The 20245-nt window shown below is 51.7% G+C and overlaps 1 protein-coding gene across 3 annotated transcripts in view; it reads right to left on the reverse strand.

Moving 5' to 3' along the window:
- The window catches only part of PLXNA4 (plexin A4), a 407281-nt gene extending 391968 nt beyond the window's left edge, over positions 1–15313 (reverse strand). For 2 of the 3 annotated variants that reach the window (XM_084518707.1, XM_084518709.1), the window contains exon 1: positions 15078–15313. The gene's annotated coding sequence lies outside the window, so the exon portion shown is untranslated. Of the gene's footprint in view, positions 1–13861; positions 13999–15077 lie in introns of those variants that run through there. The other variant, XM_084518708.1, reaches the window with a different exon arrangement.
- Positions 15314–20245: the final 4932 nt, after the last annotated feature.

The raw sequence follows: 20245 nt of genomic DNA on the forward strand, positions 1-20245 counted from the left end.
ATAATCCTACAAATATCCAAACCCTATCTCCAAAAATTTCCATCCAGAAACACCCCAAGGAGACAGAGGTCCAGGGAGGAGAGGGCTTAGCCAAGGTGACACAGAGTCAGCACGGATGAGCCAGGCCCACAGCCCATGTGTTCAACCCCAGCTCACTGCCACAAAGACACAACAGTTATTCCGCAGAGCCATGTGTGCAGCACCAGGGGAACCTCCTTTATAGCTGATTTTCTCAATTATTTTCTCCTCCGGTGCAGTTTTTAGGAGCACGCGCATGCCCTAATGGCTCCGGAGTGGTAAATTCCCATCAGTCTTAAACCCATCCGCTCTGCAAGCACTTTGCCAGCCTCAGCAGAATGGGTGCATTACACGCTCAAGTGTCATTGTTGAAGTTGCTTTAAATAGTCCGGTGGTCACTGTACTCAGCCATGTGTCTGCACGGACGCGTCCAGGGCGTCCTGAAATGATACAGGCTGCTGGCACCCGGCCTGCGGAGCTGGTGGGAGGCAGGGAGGAGGTGTCTGATCAATCCCCTCTGCTGCTAAAGCTCTCTGCAATCTATACAGGTGCGTCCCCGCAGGGACAAACACCGGGAGGAGACACTGCCAGGCAGCCACCAGCAATGGCACTCGGTAGGCAGCTTGCTGCTGCTGCAAAACACAGCTGCAAAAAGCAAATTCTCTCTTTCCCCTCCCATAAATATCTTCCCTGGGCCAGGCTCTTGGACACAGATGGAAGGTGCAGATGCTCTGCACTTTGCAGGATCCTTCACTTAGCACGATGCTATCAGCAGATCAACAAGTCACCCCAGAGCAGCCACGAGGAGGGTGATTCAATTGTTTCAGCTGTTTGCACAGCCTCCCAGTTGCAGATGCATCACCTCAAAGCATAAGCTGTATGAAGATGGGTGTTACAGAGAAAACCCAGCACCACAAACACTCCTACGAGCTCTTTCATTCTGCAAAAGATAGTTTAGGGGGTTGCAATAACCAGCAGTTTCAGATCTGGATCTTACTACCCAAAAGAAAGTTGCTTGTTTGCTCAGTCAGCTGTGAGCAAAATGTCACCCCAAACTCTAATTTAATCCAGATCCAAACACCATCTGCTTTAGCCTTGTCTGCTCACGCACGGTCTAAAGGCACCTGTGTCGGAGGCATTGGGGAGGTGGGGGTGTGGGAAGGTCATCTCTGCTGGTGAAATCCTGGGCGTTAGCAATGGAGGTCTTGGTAATAGGATGCAAGACATGGAGAAACATCGCAGAGCAGATGCACAGGTGTTGAAAGATCAAGAGCCACTGAGGACTGCTCTCCACATGCCCTTCTGCTCCCCGCAGGGCATCGCAGTGCAAGCCTGCACTGAGTTCCCTCTGCTCCTCCCGCTCTAGGACAGAGGGAGATCCAGCATAAGGGCCAACAGCTGCACTTTGAGCAATGCACAAATCCTAAATACTGTCAAAAGCATGCAAGCCCGTGCCCGGGAACCCCTGCCTTTTTTGGGATGTGGACAAAACCTCTCCGATTCAGGAGCATCATCTGGGCTGCAGCCCCAGCTCCCGCAGGGCTGGGACACACAGCCTGGGGCCAGCGGGGAGGCTCGGGTGGCTCCAGATGGATTTTAATGACATGAGGCAAGCTCTCCAACGGGAAGCTGGACTCAAATTTGCCCCGGTTTCAAAAGTTATAGCCTGTAAATCTTTTGCTCGCATTAGGGAGGGAGGGAAATGCAGTTTGCTTTGCTGGCGGTGGGGTTAGGCTGAATGCAGCTTTGGTTCGCAATGGGTGCTGCTGAGCTTATTAGGATGGGCCTGGGGAGCACATCTGGGTGCCACCTGTGGGTTTATTTGCTTTTATTTTTTAACTTACTAAAACAAAAGTGAAGCATTTAGGATGGACAGGGACTCCTCCAAAAAGCAGCAAGCCCACCTAACACCCCTTTGCCAGATGGACCCTTGTGAGGTCAGTGTTAGCAAACACACCCAGGCAACGCAGGAGTTGCCTGGAGCAAACCAGGCTCCAAGTCCATGGCCATGGCTCAATATTATGGGCCCATCACACCCTGTTGTGTGCTCTGCAGGTAGGAAATCCCCATCAGCTGCCTGTACAGGGAGCCCACACCTTGAAGCTGCGGTCCTGCCCGATGCCGGAGGGCTGGGATAAAAAAATGTAGCGGTGTCCACAGGTGCAAAAAATGCTCTCACAATTCAATGGGTTATGAATAACAAAATATTTCTGCTCTGTGGCCATCTGCATGCCATCCACCCCCACAAATCCAACACATTCCTCCTGCAGCTACAATACTCGTTTCGGGAAGAAAATTCCCTCTTTTCTCTGCCTTCAAATCATGCACGAAGGTAGCACTCAACAGCCAGTTTCACTGGTAGGACCCATGCAGACTAACATTGTGCCAAGCACCACGACCTCAGAACAGAGGTTTTTCTACAGAGGTGCCAGAAATAATACAAATAAACTCTTCTTCTCTCCTTGGCTTTATATCTACAGCTCCCACACATCACTACCAGCGGGGCTTTAAAACTAAAACAGACTGGGTCTACGTGGCTTGAATTTAGCCTGGAAATTTATCTCTTCTGCTGAAAGCTCTGTGTTTGCTTGATCTTCCTGCCTTCCAAGTTCTACAAGTGCCACATGTTGCACAGCTGGATTCCTGACAGAGAAAGAAAACAGGAGGGAAGAGAGAACAGATTAATATATATATATATATATACACGCATGAACGCAATGGCCAAGGTTTTCAAAAGTCACCTGCGAACTTCAGCAAAGTACCTTCAAATATCTCCAAGGGACCTATGTGTGGGAAACAGAGCTCTTGAGCTTCCAAAAAGTCTGCTCTCTATGGGCAGAAGAGGAAGGGAAAGGACCTGGGGCTCTGAAGGACTCTCTGCTCTGAAGATGTTCCTGACCAGCTCTTGCAGAAAAGGATCTGCAGAGAAGTTTGTGTCGGGGAAGGCTGTGGATAAGGCAGCCAGGAGGAAGGATAGATGTGTGCAGCAATGAGGGAAACACTGACTGTTAATTCTCAAGCTTGCTGGGGTGTGATTATTAAAATATTAATGTGTTTGTCCAGTTTCAGGAGAATTTGTTCACCCTCAGCAGCCGTAAGAGGGGAATACCCCCAGGCTCCAGCAAAACTGATGGACTCGCACAGATGTGGGCAGCAAGGGCCCGGCGTGCCAACCGAGCTATAAAGCAAGGAAAGCTGAAGGGAGGAAAGCTTGATCGTCTGAACCAAGATTTAGAAAACAAAAATAAAAATAAAATAAAATAAAATAAAATAAAACAACAACAAAAAAGTAACCCCACCATGGGAGAAAATGAAGAAAATATTATTTCCTGCGAAATGAAGTATTGCACTCCTTCTGCAACAGGAGGGGGGGGAAAAATCAAAAACAAAGCAAACGAGAGATTCAGTTCATATATACAGGAGAAGGTCAGCTTCCTCCTCACCAATAACTCAGTCCCACAGGAATCGAGCATGATATTTGATATAGGGCAGACATTTGATTCTTTCCTCTGTGTAGGAAGGCCGAGACATTCATCTCCCACCCCTCCATCCACGTTCCCCACCACATAGCAGCATCACCGCGGGCAGGTTTGGGTCCCTTCTGCCGAGCACCCTGCTCCAGCAACAACATATTGCAGCTTAAAATCCACTCCCTCTTAACCCTGACCTGAGGTTTTGTCTTGTGATTGGGACTAGGCAGTTGCTGTAATAGCCTTCTGCCTACAAGGAGACCTTGGAAGAGGCAAATTATGGGTGGCAAAGTAAGTTGCCCATTACAGGGAGATGCAGAAAGGCACAAACCCACACCTGGAGACCTTTTTGCTTATTATAAAATAAAGCTGCTTCTGCGTTACCAGGGAAGGAGAAGGAAGGATGGAAAGGGGAGAGAGGACAACCACGAAATGAAACTTATGCATGGACAGGACCATGTTTTTCTCTTCCAACTCACTATTACATCTCTCTGCATCATGCTGTAACTTTTGCAGATACTCATGAAATTTTCCTCCACACACACCCATACCTAAAAGGAGGGAAGGCAGAGCAGGTGAGCATCCCCTGAATGACCCCTTTGCCATCAGGAGTGCCTGCCTCAGGCCAGCACCTTCTGAAAAACATCAAAGTAACCCAGCTCACTGGGAGCCATGTTCCCAGACACAAAGGCTTTTTCAGGGTCACACCTATTATTGCCAGTCCTGTGGTGGAGCTAAACCTCAAACTTTTTCCTTTCTTCTCTCTCCTCTCTACAAACTAGGAAAAAAAATATCCTTCTCCCTCCAGCACCTGATGGATTGCACAGAAATCAAGGGATGGTGAAGGAATAAGAACTGGACTTGTCCTAAACCTCTCTCGCTCTGGCTGTGCAGCCAAACTCCTGCTCCAGAAACCTCATCCTGGACCTTCAAGACCTTTCCTAAGAGTGTGCGAAATTGGCAGTGACCTGAGAAAAGCACAGGGTGACCAGAACAGCATTTTCTAAGCATGTTTATTTTCCAAGTGTGTGTAAAAAAGTGTATGCTTTATACACATACTTATATATGTATGTATGTAGTCTTACCTAAAGGAAAAAGGAATTTCAGTTTCGAGTGCAAATGAATGAGAGATTTGGACAGGTGCTGGCAGTGCGATGCCATGAAAAACCCAAATCTTATACACAGTCAAGACTTCTTCTCTAAAAATAATGCAAAAACAGACCCAATCATCAGGAAAAAGGGTGGTGCATGCAAAAAACTGCCTTTTCTCTGGCTCATACTTAACGCACAGCGCACGTGCATGTGTGTGAGCCTCGGCTGAGTCAAAGTCTGAGGGCTGCCTGGTGTCAGCCACGGACTGTGCCAACGACAGCAGTTTCTGACAGCCTTTAATCACACCACTTACAGCCTCTGGAGCAGGGGGCGGGCGAGGGAGGAGGTGAGTGCTTCTCCTGTGGGGTGAAGCCATCCCACGTCCTTGCCAAAATGTGTTGCTTTCACCCACTGATGGGTTCGTAATTGCAGCCCATGCTGGGATGTGTTATCCTGAGGGGTAGAGGGCACAGATGGGAGAGAAACCTGAGGTTTGGGGGAGAAAAAATAAAAAAAAAGAGGGGGTCCCATGGGTGGAAGGACATGGGGATGCACGAGGGTGGGCCAGGTGGTGGCTTGGGGAACTCAACCCTACGGTGCATCAGGGCATCTCTGGGGGTTCAACACTGCAAACACCCCAAATGTTTGGAAGCAACTGGGAGGTAAGGAGTTATATCTATTTTCATGCAAAATAGGGAAAAAAAAAAAGTGAGAAATATGAACAGACTGGCGGTCAGACCGAGAATGTGCAAGCCCTGCTACCCACCTGTACCTTGGTTTCCCAGCACAAACACAGGAAATAATTTCTACCAGGTCTCACAGATGCTGGAGAGTCCAGCTGGGCTTGTGAAGATGCTAAAAAATCCTCAGCTTAGTCCAGATTTGGAAGGCTTTGGGAAGAGTTTTGCAGTGCACCGTGTTCTGATTATTTACTTCTCCGTGCTAAGGAGACACCTACTTCACACACCACCTCCTGGAGAGGCGGAAAAATCAGGCAAGTAAAATAAGAAGGAAATGGAAATCGACTTGATAGCTCCTTCCCCTTCCTAATGGGTAATACTTACCTAATTATGCCCGCTTGCCATTTCCTTTTCCTGCTTTCTTTGAGACATTACACAGTAAGGAATTTGTCCTAAAAGTTGCTACTTTCATTCCGAGGCATCCCTTTGAGCTGTTTGAATGGCTAAGGCAGGCAAGGGCAGCAACACCATTATAAGGGAAGGAAAAAAAATCCTTTCCGAATGGCTCTGACAGGTGCTGCTTTTACTGTCCAGCTCTTTCCATGTGCAGTTCCCCTCCCGTTCCTCCCTTCTCCCAGCTGGGCAGAGAGGTGCAGCTCCAGGGATGCCCCGTGCCTCCTGCCATGGTGAGACGCTTGGCCAAGGAAGGAAAGACAAAGACTGCAAAGATGTTCTGAGTCCAGCAGTCGAAATGACGGCTCACAGCTGGTGTTTGGGGTGAAACCCAAGATCTGATGCTCTCAGAGCTGGTGGGATCCAAGGTGGCATCCCACACTGGTGCCAGGTCCTTGGTATCCCTTGAACGACCTCTCTCCAAGCACATCAGTGCCACAACCAAATTTCCAGGCAGCTCAGGATGGAGAAAAGTGATGGCAGAAGCAGAATACAATCCCCTTAGCTCCACCTTCACATGGGTGACCCTACCAAAACACAGCAAGTTTTCATTATCTCCAGCCTCCTTCCTTTAGGGTAGGTCCCAAGTAGTGCTACGCTTAATTGCACTGGGAATAAGAGGGGGTGGCACATGCAGGACACCCAGGAGCAGGGAAAATGTGCTTTGCTCCTCCCCTGCACACGAGGGGATGAAGCTCAAACAAAAACACACCTCCCACACCTTGCATCCTGCCTGGGGGTGCATCCAGCCACTGGCATTACACCTAAGAGCTGCAGGAATCTCACGGGGTCTCAGGGGATTCAGGAAGGGGGAAGGCTGAACATTCAGCCCCCCGTCCCCATCCCTCCTTCCACCTCCGAGCTACCCATCCCTGCTTTTGCGCCCCTGCTCTTGCACCCCAGGTGTTTTTCTCTCTTCTCTGCAGGGAGCTCAGTTTCCAAGAAGGGAAACACAAAGCTCGAGGGGATTGACTTCAAGAGATGAAACGGGCCCTGTAAAGGAAGGTGTTTTATTCCTGCTCCAGGGGGGTGCTTTAAAAGAGCCTCCTTTTGTTCCCTCAAAGGCTGGGAAGGATGTTCCCTAGTCTCAGGCTGGGGAGATGGAAAGCAGGGGGGGAATTCAGGGAACTTCAAGGGCCACAGCCTGCAAGTGACAGCAGAGATTGCCCCACACATCATGTGCAGGATCCTGCACTGGTCCAGCCATTCCTGCATCCCTCCCACCCCACAGGGCTCATCCCTCTGGGGAGCATCTGCTGCAGGTGCACAGAGAGCCCAGAGCAGCCCGGAGTCTGGAAAACCCATGCTGTTTCTTCTTATTAATGTTTATTTTTGGTTTTCTTGTTTTGTTTTGTTTTGTTTTGGGGGGAGAGGAATGGTTTTTAGGGTTTTGGAGGGCAAGGAGGCACAGGTTGCCCATGCATTTTGCCCTCCATCTCCAGGCTACACTGCACCCGCCCTGGCTGGAGGGAAAAAGCATCCCTGCTGCTCTCCATGCCTCTGGGCACCCCTCCATCCTCCCCCCCATTCACCTCCCAGCCCCACTGAGCCACACCCCTGCAGCAAATTCAGCACTCCCGGGGCTGTCAGGCCATGAAGGACAGCGGGACAGGGGGAGGTTTCCTCTCAGAGCCACCTCTGCAGTGCTGCCAGCTTCATGGTGAAGCCGTGAACCCAGGCACCCAGCCCTGCATCCCTCCTCTGTTGCCCAGCTGGGCACTCCCCAGACTCCCCAAACCGACCCCAAAGTGTCGTATAAGGATGCTCTGTGGATGACCCATCCTGCAAAACAGAACACGTGGGTGCTCAGCACCTAAGCCATACAGGAGATACCTCTTCCTGCTGCTCCACTCACTCCTGGGGAGCAAAGGACAGCCCCAAAGCAGGATTCGTCCCACCCACAGCATCTGGAAAGTGATAGTTAGGGAAGCCAGAGGGATACCCCTAGCACGGCATCACCCATGGGTTGCAGCCAGCACGGGAGCAGCAGCATCTCCCCACACAGCCTGGCAGGGTGCCTGGCTGCAGGGGGGCTCGGGAAGAGCAGGAGCCCGGGATGGGAGCACCAGAGGAGGTTCCCTGCCTGCCAGCACGGAGGGATGGGTTTGCAGAGAGGGCAGGACTTCAGCAAAACAGCAAGGAGCAGCGCATGCAAAGAGATAAGAGAAGGTATTTACCAGGCAATCGCTACAAGGTCCTGTGAATATGGTATTTGTGATGGATGAATAGACATATTATTACAGGACTTAATGCAAACCCGTCGCACCAAATGGCGACACGCGATTACTAGTTGGGAAATAACTAAGCTCATTATAATGAAACGCTTCGCTCAAATCCCCCTCCAAAGGAAGGATCTGACGAAGGAAGGGACCTGTGACGGAGCATACTGGGGGATTTGTTTAACCAGCTCAGCCCGCTGGGCTCGCTCAGCACGCTCGCTGAAGCCCGGCTCGTGGGGAAGGATAACCCCCCGACCCGTGCGGGCAGCACCCTGCACCCAGCACCGGGCTCATCCTGGCACCGACCCCGTGTTTAGGAGATGAAAAGAAGCACCTTTGGCTAATAAATAATAATGCTAACTACGCGTTTCTATAGCAACTCATCACCATAGCAGCTCGGTGCAGGAGGAGGACTTAGGGGCTGATCCTGCCTTCTTCAGGGTGAGGAGGCAAGTGCCCTTCTGCGGTGGCTCCGTCAGGGGAAGAGCTGGGGTGTAAACCCATAACCGCTCCTCCAGGCTGTCCCTGAGTGCTCACAAACACCCCTTTGGTGAAGAGGACACCACTGTGGGAAGAGTGGGGCCAAAAAAGATGCCCTGGGGCAGTCATGCACCTGCAGGGGAGAAATCAGCTGTGCAAATACCCCCATGTGTCCCCCAGCACACGCACGGCTCAGGGTAACGCTCACAAAGCTCCACCTGTTGCTCTGCTTTGAGCAAGAATTTGGAGACTTGTACCAAAATCCTAACAAATCAAGCAGGCTTCACAACACTCTCCAGCGAGTCACATTTTTAAGCTAGTAAGTCATGCTAGTAAATCATGCCCATTCTAATTTGCCTTCTTTTTTTTTTTTTTAACTAAAGTACCAAAATTACATGGAAAAGCCTTTGATTAGCTCCATGAACAGCATGGTTATGTTCTCAGCTCACCTCCTCTCTCTGCTTTCCCCCCAGCCTAGAACAGCTCTGCCCATCGCCACCTCCAGAAGCCTTTTCCCTGCCAGAAGAAGGGGACAAGACCCCAGGGATGGGCCAGTGGCCATCAGTGACTACTAGCTCTGTCCACCGGGCTAGTCCTCAGGTCAGAGAGTGAGCTCCCAGCCAGAGCCTCACCAGTTTTATCATCTTGTTAACCAAAAGTGAGTCGTTTGTAAAGGTCATTAGGGCAAAATGCTGTGAGAGGGTGACAGTCACTTCTACAGAACCAGGGTGCCACAGCCCAAAAATAGATAGATGGGGAAAAACGAGACTTGAAGAAGCCAAGGGACCTGCTGAAGGCTGTGGGGCAGCCCTCCGGTAAATCAAAGTCTCCCCCTGACAGCCCAGGATAAGTTTCCTTAAAATAAAACAAAGCCGTGGCGCACATTGAGTGCTTGCTGGTCCATCAATAGGCAATTGTAACCGGACACACCTCCTTAGTCTCTAAATGAGTTTTCTTTCCAGCACTACCTTACGGACAAATCCCCAGTCACAATAAATAAATAAATAAAATAAAATAAAATCCTTTTTCACAATAAAGTCAAGCAGGGCCACACGTGTGTGCAGCAAATCTGCCAGCCTTTTCCCAACTTCCTAGCACAATGATCTTCCTTTTGGGGGGCAGAAGGGGGTGAAGAGGAAAGGAAGGAAAAGCAAAGACAGAAGAGAAGAAGAAATGAAGTGGCAATTTCCCCGTTAAGCTGGGGATCAATACGAGGGCTCATCCCGGTTTCTGTTTCACAGGGGCACAGCTCTGGCTGCTCAAGTCCAGACTGACACAACTCCAGCGCTTGATGTATGAGCTCTTTGAGATATTTTTAATTTAAATCTCGCCGCAGCCGGGTACGGAGCCATCCAGGCTTTGATTTACTGCTGATTCGCCACTCCGATTCCTATAACTCTATGCTCAGGCACCAAACAGTTTAGCGCTGAGCATCGGATGAGCATCGAGGGGCTGCTGGTGGCAAGTGCTCAATCCTTGCTTCAGATGCAACGAGTAAATAAATCGCGATGGTTACATGCAGTCCCCGAGTCCAGCATCATGCCAGGATTTCAAAGGAAAACAATATTGAGATGGAAGAACTCCACCACCCTCCGCCTTCCTCCCCCGTGTAGTGTTTAATGCTCAAGGAGAAACAACAGCTGGGTCAGGGCAGCTCATTTTGCAACCATTTACATGCGTTGGGTGCAGCATCACTGCAAGAGTTCACCAGGCATTAAGATTTATTCCCCTGCCCCTCACAAGCTGTGAGGAGGGGGAAGCGTGTGAGTGTATATCATGCAAATGCCCGCGATGGGAACCTGCCCCATATTATCTGCATTAGAGCCACACATTCGCCCTGTCAGAAGGACAAGGGAGATTCAAGTGCCAGTCAGCTCCCGTAAATTTATGGCTGATGGCTTGGAAAGCCCCGGCAGACTGCTCGTGTACGGATGAGGCAGCTGGAGGGGAACTTGGAGCCAGGGCTCCCTCCTGGGTCACTCCAGCCCCACTCACTGCAGCTTTCCTCTATTCCTACTCAGAAGAAGCTCGTGAACTTCAACCTCCTGCCTCATGGGTCAGGATTTCTGTTTTACAGCCTTAAACAATTCCTTGGCAGCAAGGTCTGGAGCAAAAGCATGTCGCAGAGTTTGCGGGCAACCTCTCTATTCCTGGCGAAATCCCCCCAAAGTAAGGTCCAAACTACCTGTTGATCAGCAGCATAGCAGGGATGGGGGTTTCAGCCCAGTCACTGCTCCTGCTCAAGCCTTCAGGCTCTCCTCCAGCCCTGGGGGGCTTCTCCTGGCATCAGCACTGAGGTGGAAGCAGTGGTCACCATCCTACTTCAACAAAGATTGAGTCTCCAGCAAGCTTCATGCTGCTGGAGCGCTGAGCTGTTTGCATTAGTGGTATCTAGAATGGGATGACCATTGGGTTTTCAAAGCAAAGAATAAACTTTCCAAGTCCTCAGAGCACCTCTGAGGTGCTCAAAGAGTATTTTTTTGTTGGTCTGTTTGTCTTTTTCCAAAGGAAAGGGCTGCAGGATAGATGCCACCTGCAGTAATTACCACTGCAGGGGATGCAAAGCACAGACCTGGAGCCTCTCACCTGGCTGCCTGTTTAGCACCTTGCAAGATGTGCCCAAGCAAGGTAGAATAAAATTTGGCAGAATTGGCGAAGAAGAATTGGGCCAATGAAAAACAAAGAAAACCAGAGTCAATAAATAAATAAATAAATAAATAAATAAATAAATCACAGTGAAATACCAGTTGGAGAAAATCACTACCCAGACTGTCCGCATCACAATACTACCCATTTTTGCAATGATTACTCCATTTCCAAGGGTCATTAAAATCTTTTTATACCCAATTTTAAATATACAGGAACCAAGCTTCATGGGAGCACAGCTGCCCCCTGGCCCACGCGCTCACCCAAGGTGAGCATTTCTCATTTTCCAGCACCTATCTGTCATTTTACCTGCAAAAGCTGCAATCCTAAAAGTGCTCTGTCCTGATCTAGCACTACTTCTGGCTGTGGAAGCATGGGCTCAAGGGCAGGGGACCTCTCACTGCTCCCATTTCCAAAAACACCTTGGGGATCATTTTTAGAAGTTGCTGAGGGAAGGGTCCCACCAGTAAAGGGGGTCAGAATGAGCCTTTTTCCACTCTGTGCCTCAGTTTCCCAATCTTTTGCAGAGGAATGAGGATACTTTCTCACTCTTTAAGTACTTCACAACCTGAATGAAAAGCACTTGGGGAACCCTGTGCATTTATTTATGCTTTGAGTGAGGGTTTTTTAATTCAGTCTTCTTGAGAACTCCAACCCCAGGGATATAAAGTGCTTTTCAGCCCAGTGGCAGCCATGCAGGGAAGCACGCCCACCACTAGCATCCTGCAATAAGTCAGCGTGCGGCCCAGATGGGAAGTCTCATGGCCTTGGGCGCCTGCAGGGGCTGGGGACTATTAATGCAAGCAAGAAGGAAGGAGTCAGAAAGAGCCCTCTGAAGCCTCTCGTCACACTGGTGGGAGCAGAAAGGGCTTTGTTTTTTGAGCCCCAAGCCATCTGAGGGCTTTTTGAAGGGAAATGGTCATACCCCAAAAAAATATATTCCTTGCTGGGGGGGGCAGGACACAAAACTTTGGAGACCCACCACTGCTGCAGCGCAGGGGTGATGCTGGGTCTCTGTTGCTATCAGCATCGTAGGAGGATTGTGGCTAATAAATCAAGAAGAGGCAAGTGACTCCCAGGACAGATGATCACAGCGTGCCACTGTGCTTGAAAATGCCTGCACGCAATGCCAAGCCACAAACTTTGGCACCACCAGCTCCAAAACTTAAAAACCCTACCTCCAACACCCTCCCCAGGCAGGATCCCAATGCACTAGCACGTAGAGCACAAGCCTACTATGCCAGCGTCATCCTCAGCTTTTTAGGAAGCTTTTCAGAGTTCCCTTCCAAACAAGAAATTAATTCCTATGCAGCGTTAACCCTCGGCACACCCGAGCATCCGAAGACCTTGCAGGGCTTTTCATCCTGGGGCGCATCGAGCGCGCAAATCAAAGCCCGGCGCTCGGGGAAGGAGGTTGGTTTCATCTCAACCCTTCAGCCTCGAGGAGATCGGTAGACAAAGCGATTGAGCAAAAGGAGAAAAACGCAGCACAAAAGGGGCTCCGGCATCCCTCCTCCCCTCCTCGCTGCCCCCTCCCGGGATCTGGCTGCCGGAGCCGGCTCCTGGCTCCCCCCCGGCAGGTCTCAGCAGCGCTGGTGCTGAGCGGAGCCCTTCCCTTGGCCACATCTACAAGGCTGCCTAGCACCAGGCTCACCGCGAGTGCTGGCAGGTAAAAGCATGAGGGAAAGCTCGAATATTTCCTCTCCCGGTGGAGAAGTTCAGCTTCTCTCCTAGGATTTGCGATAGCACTCATCCCTCCGCTAGCCAGGCAGGCTGAACAGACTTAACAACAGTCTTCAGCGCCTGCAAGGCTGAAGCAAAAAGCTTCAAGCGAGCAAAAGCTCCCCGACAGCAGCGTGATTGATCGTCAGCCTGTATTTTAAAACACCCGTCTTGGACATAAACAATGCTCAGAGCGGGTGGCTGTCATTTATTTTGCATCTTACGGATATCACCGAGCGCCGCGCATTTAAGATGGGATGGAAAGGAAAAGCCTCGGACTGGTCCTTTAGGAAAGGAGACACCCCCCGAGAGGATGGGTCTGGGCAGAGGAGGGAAGAAAATCCCAGGCGTTCGTGGAGGGGCTGGGGTTGCGTATTTCAACCTGGCTGCGCTCGGAAAGCAGGCACACATCTGTTGCACCGCTTGAAGCCCAGCTCCGGCGAAGGGTCCCGCACACAAACAAACACACAAATGCTTCCCGAGGCAATCAAAGCACAAACGAAACGCGGCTCGCGTCCCTGAGACCTTAAGACAGTGGCTTAGCCAGGGGGAGGAAGCACCTAATCTCACACTGGGAGGCACACGCTGTAATTAAAATCACAGAGACCCCACGCTCCACCGGTCCCACCCGCTCGCGGATTTAAGCAGCTTCCCTAAACAAGACCCAGGTGAAACGGAGGACAGATAAAGAAAATAAGTTAGCACGCCTTATGCCTTCCAAAATATTTGTGCAGGGCTGGTGCACGCTCCAGATAAGTCCCCAGCAGGCTGCAAGCAGTCGCATCGGCTGCAAAAAATTCCCCCGACACCATCATTGTTCCCCTGCAGTAAGAGCATCCTGGGGGTCCCGGTGCAAACCTCCCTCCCGGCATCGCTCTCCCCCCTGACCCGAGCACCGTTTTCCTCCCCAAAACCTCACATCCCAGGTGCCGGAGGGAAGCCACGAAAGACCCAGGTGCGTTTGCAGCCAGCTCCGTGGCACGGCTGCCGCTGGCTGCCCGGCGGCGAGGCTGCAGGGCGAAGCGGAGCCAGACGCGGGGTGGAAGTTGAAGGGAGAGGAGCGCGGCCACACGCTTCCCACCTGGTCCCTTCTTCCCAAAGCGAGTCGTGAGGGTCCTACACCCGAATCCAGCAAGGCGAGGGCTGCCTTCCCTTTCCCAGAGCGGGGAGCAGATGGGGCTCCAGCAGGCAGGTTTCCTCTGGGCTGGGGATGCAGCAGCCACATGCAGCCACTCCAAACCCAAACAGCGCTCAGCCCTGCTGGGGCTGAGCAAGTGGGTTTGTTTATCTGGGAGGAACTCATCTGCTGCCGGAGTATTATATTTCCACCGAAACCATGTGCGGCTCGGTGTTTAGATCACTTCTCCCTGTCTGCATAATTTAGGGGCATATGTCTGATAAACGCGGAGCATCAATAGGCAGGTTTCGGTTGCAGCACACACACACACACACACACACACGGAGGGAAGGAGGGAGGGAGGTTTTTACAGCGCTGACTCCGCAGCCGGGATTTCGGCAGCCCAACTCCCCGGCACCTTGCGGGAAGAGGAACCACGGGGGTCTCCCCCTTCCCTACACGGTGTTCCCCGACGGGGGTGGCCCTTCTGTCCCCCCCCCGTCCATCGGTCAGTCTTTTTTTTTGAGGGGGGGTCCCATCCTCCCTGGGAAAAGGGCTCTGCCTCCAGCCCCGTCCAGCTGCAACCTCATCGGGAGCAGGAAAAGTTTGCGAATGCCTCCAGCCCGGGGGAGGCACTGGGGCACCGAGGGAGGGGAATAACCCCCCCGGGAGGGTCGGGGTGTCCGGGGGGGGGGTGATTAGGGACAGGTTGCAGCGCAGAAGCCGCTTCCTCAGGGGAGAAAAGTTGAGCTTTGTGCCTGGGGAAAAAGCCACCGGGGACCAAAATATCTGGGTTTTGGGGAGGGGGGGGCACGCGGACAACGCTTCCACCACCACCCCCTCGATGGGGATGTGGAGGGTGGGGGACACGGGGGCTCCCCGCTGCCACCCCCCCCGAGCATCCTCCCGAGCAGGGAGCAGCGGAGGGGCCGTGCCCGAGCCCCCCTGGCTCTGCGGGTCCCTGCCCGACAGCCCCGACCCCCTCCCCACGACCCGGGGGGGTGGAAAAAGCACCGGGGGGGGGGACTCCTCCTGGGATCCTTGCCCAGGTGTGCAGGGCAGGTACCGCTGCAGCCCCGCCGGCCCTCCCGGGGCATCCTCCGGGGCATCCTCCCTCCGCTCCCCGCTTCCCGAGCAGGGCGAGGTGAGTTGGGGGTGGGGGGGGGGGAATGTTCCTTACCTGGGAAAGCTCCTGGCTTGCTTTGGGTGGGTTTATTATTATTATTATTTCAAATATATATATATAATTATTTTTTTTTTCCTCTCCTTTCCCCCCACTTCAGTCTTCAGAGCAGGCGCCGCATTGACACTGCAGATGGTCTGTGTGTGTGTGTGTGTGTGTGCGTGTGCGTGTGTCTCTCTCTCTCTCTCTCTCCAATCCCAAATACTCCACGGAGGCGGAACGCGGAGAGCCCCTCTCCCTGCACTGGGCAAACCGCGTCTGGCTCGCCCAGAGCACGGGGGGGGGGGTGTATGGAGAAAGGGGGGGGGAGAGAGAAGAAAAAAACCCGCAGCTCCACTTCTCACTCCCCCCCCCCTCACCCCCTCCTCCTTCCCCAAATCACCCCCTCCCACCCTCCCCCGGCCCTTCCTTCCCTTCCTTCCCCCCCCCTTCCCCTCCCCAGCCTCTAAATCGAGCACGGAGGGGGGGACCCAGGAGCCGAGCGGGGGATGCGCTCCGGGGCCATGCCCGGCTCCGCGGCCGCCTCCTGCCCGCCGGGGAGGGCTCGCACTGCGGCTGTCTCGCCAGCCCTTCCTCCCCAGCCAGCCCTTCCTCCTCGCCAATGGTGGCTGCCGAGCGGGCTTTGACACCCAGGCTCTTTTGCAAACGCGCACACACCCCTCTTTTCCCACCCCCCCACCCCCCAAAAAAATAGTGGGAGAGGTGTGGAAGCACCAACCCAGCACGCCCGGGAGGGATAATAATAATAATTATTATTATTAATAAATAAATAAAATCGGGAATAAAAATCCTTTTACGTTTCTCTCTCTTTTTTTTTTTTCTTTTTTTTTTTTTGCAGAGAGTGGCCAGTTGCTCCTCCTTTCCCCAAGCCCACCCACCTCTGAGAGAGGGGAGAAAGCGGAGGGGGCGAAGGTTGTCGCCGGAGGGGGACCCGAAGCTGCTTTTCCTCGTCCCGGAGTTTGCAGGGGATGGGGACGGGGACGGGGACGGGGACGGGGATGGGGACAGGAGCGGGGCCGCCGCCTCCGAGCGCGCCCGGGGGCTGCGAGCGCCGCCGCCGCTCTCCCACGGCAGCAACTCGGGGCTGCTGCCTCGATTCCTCCCGGTGCCTTCCCTCGCTCCCTACTCACTACTGACACCTAGGATCTCCGAGCCTGATTGGGCTAATTGGGAAATGTCTCTGCCCAAAAAAAAAAAAAAAAAGAAAAAAAAAAAAAGAGGGAGAGAGAAAAAAAATAATCTCAGGGAATAATCAAAGGCGTCTTGCTGGCTCCTTCATCCCCAGAAAAACCCTTCCAGGCATCTCGGCTCTGGTTGGCATCCTCATCTCTCCTCCTTCCCCACCCCGTGCCCCGCTGCTCTCCTCCGGCTAGGACAAAACGAGGAGGGGAGCCCCTCAGAGCGGGCGTGGGGAGGCTCAGAGGAAGATCAATCCCGCAGCTTGGGTGAGCAGTAATCCTAGAGAGAGGCTGCAGGCTGCTCTGCTCACCGGGTCTTCGCTTAATTCCTGGCAGCCGGAGAAATAATAGTATTTTTTTATTTTTTATTTTATTTATTATTTTTTTGCAGGCTGTTAGTGCGTAGCGATGGAGTTTTGTGTCCAGCCGGCTGCTGGCCTGACTGCCCCATGGAGCAGACCCTGCTCTGGAGGTAGTAGCTGGGCTCCCCTCCAACCAAAAGCAAAGCAGAGAAAAGCTTTTGGGAAGGGAAGAGATGCTCTGGGGTGTGCCCAGAAGCTGTGATGATGGGCAGCAAAGAGAGCGAGCAAAGGGGGACCCAAACAGGGAGCCTTCCTCTGCTTGTAGGGCTGTTGGCCATGCTCACATCAACATAGGGAGGGGAAAATCCTAGGGGTGCTCCTGCTGCTCCTCCAAACCCTAGGCACGATGGTGGTGAAGGGGGTCTCAGTGCTTGTAGCCAGCGGCTCCGTGCTCAGAGGCAGGGCTTGCCCCTCGGAGGTACATTGTACAGCACCAAGCACAGCAGGGCTCCCCCTCTTCCCCACGGCTTCTGCCATTCACAGAAAGCAAGGATTAATCCAAGCTTTGTATTTTTAATTATCTCAAATTTATGCCACAAAACACGGGGGCCGGGGGCTGTCTATTTGCATCCTCCGAGATATTTATTTTTAAACAATGTCATGTTTTCCTTAAAACAAGTTTTATCTCCCTGGCGCGTGCCTGTGTGCGCGTGTGTGTTTTGCCTGAGCTCTGGTTTACATTTCCTGATGGATGGATGGGGATTCAGAGCCCTTTTTTTAAGGTGGTGCATAAAATGTATTTATTATTCTTTATCTCCTGCCTCTCGCAAGGAGTCATTTGTTTTCATTCAGAGAAATGAATGCTATGTGAAGCCTGAAGAGTAATAACACAGCAAAATGACAACGGAAGAGCGAGACGGAAATCTGAAAGATACAATGGCAGGTTAGTAACCTCTAAAGATCACTGTTGTTGTGAGCAGTACAGTATTATTTAATGTCCAGTCTGGCTTGCAGCTCCATTTAATAAAACATATGAAAATCTCGGGAAAAATTGGTCTTGCATTTAAAACCGGGCTGTTCCACTGAAAAGGGATAATCTGGATACGCCGGGATTACTTCCCGCTATCTGGTGGGGAGGAAGAAATTAATACAAACTCTTTCCGCTTCTTAAGACAATGACATGAATCGATATATCCCTGGGTTCACGCAAGAGTGACAAATGAGACTTTATTTATAGGCCTCTCTGTGAACTAGGAGCTGGAGGAGGGCTAGGGCTGGAAAACCCAAATGTCCCCTCCACAAAAATTGTGAGTAGCTGCAGAAAAAGGACCCAGGGAGAAGGGGGGCTCAGGCTCACCGCACTGTCATCAATGGGATATTTCACCCAGGGCTGCAGTGATGGCAGAGATCATGGGTGTCTCTGGACAGGAGCTGGGCACCCTCATTGGGTGAAAACTCAGCTGGGCTCAGCACCAGACAGCTTCAAGGCTGCCCTCAGCATCATCTGGGAAGAGCCAAAAGCAAGTTGCTTTCATGCAGCCCAGCTGCAGTGACCCGCTTCCCCCAGCTGCTGTCCCCAAACACCCTTTGGTCCCCCATTTCTCACAATGTCCCAGATGCTACCAGCATCACTGCGGCCCTCCACCAGCAAGCAGCACGGTGGCAAATAGCACAGCCCCCTTTCATTTCATGCCTTGTTACCCGAGGGATCATTTCCAACAACACCCAATGCCTCAGATCACAGAAAACATCTATTTTTATTGTGGGTGTACAGCCACATGCTTTAAGACTCAACTGCCCCCAGTGACAGAGCAAGGGAAAGGGAAAGGGAAAGGGAAAGGGAAAGGGAAAGGGAAAGGGAAAGGGAAAGGGAAAGGGAAAGGGAAAGGGAAAGGGAAAGGGAAAGGGAAAGGGAAAGGGAAAGGGAAAGGGAAAGGGAAAGGGAAAGGGAAAGGGAAAGGGAAAGGGAAAGGGGAAAGAGAAGGGGAAGGGGAATGAAGAAAAAGGAAAAATAAAAAGGAAAAAAAAAAAGAAGAAGAAGAAAAAGAAGAAGAAAAAAAGAAAAAGAAAAAGAAAAAGAAAAAGAAAAAGAAAAAGAAAAAGAAAAAGAAAAAGAAAAAGAAAAAGAAAAAGAAAAAGAAAAAGAAAAAGAAAAAGAAAAAGAAAAAGAAAAAGAAAAAGAAAGAAAAAAATAGAAAAAAAAAAAAAAAAAGGAAAGGAAAGAAAAGAAAGGAAGAAGAGGGTTATGCAAGAAGTTTATTTGGTGTCCCCCCCACCATTTCACAAGTTTGTTCAAGCAGCCCGGAGTTTGAGTTGCTCAAGGAGCCGCTTGCTCTGTTCGGGGCTCGTGCCGAGCACAATCCCTACATTGCAGCGCCACCTGCAGCGGCCGCGCTTCGTGGCAGCCCTGCACATCCCCGCAGCAGGGCGAAATCTTCCCCAAAAAAAGCCCAGGGAGGGGGCTGCTGGCTGCAGAGCTTCTTCCTCCGGGTGTTTTTTCACCGCTCTCCCTGCCCTGCAGTCTTTCAGGCGTTGGAGGTTTGAGTAGCTTCCCCTGCTCTGCTGACACCTGAAAGAATTGGGCTCTCCGTGTGGCTGTCACTGCCCCTGCTGCTGACAAAGGATGTCTTTATCATGTTTTGGAAGGTGGAAAAATTAATTGGGAGTTGTTTTAATGCTGTGCATTAGCATTCCTGACACCCCAGGAAGGGATGGGATCAGCTCTGCCCCGAAAGGCAGTTCCCAGTCTGGGTGCTGGCTGTCGGGGTTGTCATGCTATCAGCTTTGCAGCAGTTTTACCAGCCTCAGGAAGGGTGATGCTGATACAAAATGAGACAAAAACACTATGAAAAAACATTAAGGATACGGAGAGGCTTACCAAGAAAAGCAGGGGTTTGCCATTTGGCCACCAGCCACTGCCTTGCCCTTTGGTCCAAGCCACTTTGCATCCAATTTCCAATGACAGGTGGAGAAAAAAGCCCTTGAGAGGATCCATCCAACCCTTCTTCTATTTTTCATTGGCCAAGCATGTCTTTGGTGACATGGGGCTTGTGCACTGTTTTATTTGAGACCCCTGGGGTCTCAAATTTGAGACCACTGGTTTGCTGCATGACTTCTGTCCAGTCCCTTCGCTTCCCCACCAGCCCTTGCAGGTGTGCTTTTGGGGGTGGATTTCTTTAGTAGGGTATTTCTGTGAATAACATCTACACCAGCTATCTCATGTCATCTGAGATATATAAGATATCATCTGGATTAATGCGCCAGGTCACCAGGTGAGCTACAAGGAGCTTTCCAGAGTTATTCCAGAGTTCCTCTGCTCACGTTCATCCCTCCCCATCTCTACATTTCCAGTGCAGGTAGAGCCCATCCTTTCCAGGCAGACTCTGGGATAAGAAAAATTCTCATTCCCATGTTCCCTATCCACCCAGACTGGATTTATGATGTATGCAGGGTGACAGCATCATCTGCACCATTTTCCCATCCCATCCACCCTCTCCCTGTCCCAGCCTCCCCCCACTGACTCAGGAGCCATCCCTCCACCCTCCCCCTGCTCTCCCCCTCAAAACTCCCTCAGGAACAATTTTTCTTCCTCTCCCTTCAAATATTTGTCGACCATTATCGCCGCCGGTCACACCCAGGCTGTCATTTGTCCAAAGAAAACAGAAGGGGAATGGCCACAGAAGAG

This window comes from Aythya ferina (assembly GCF_964211825.1).
Source record: "Aythya ferina genome assembly, chromosome: 1".
NCBI classification, from domain to species: Eukaryota; Metazoa; Chordata; class Aves; order Anseriformes; family Anatidae; genus Aythya; species Aythya ferina.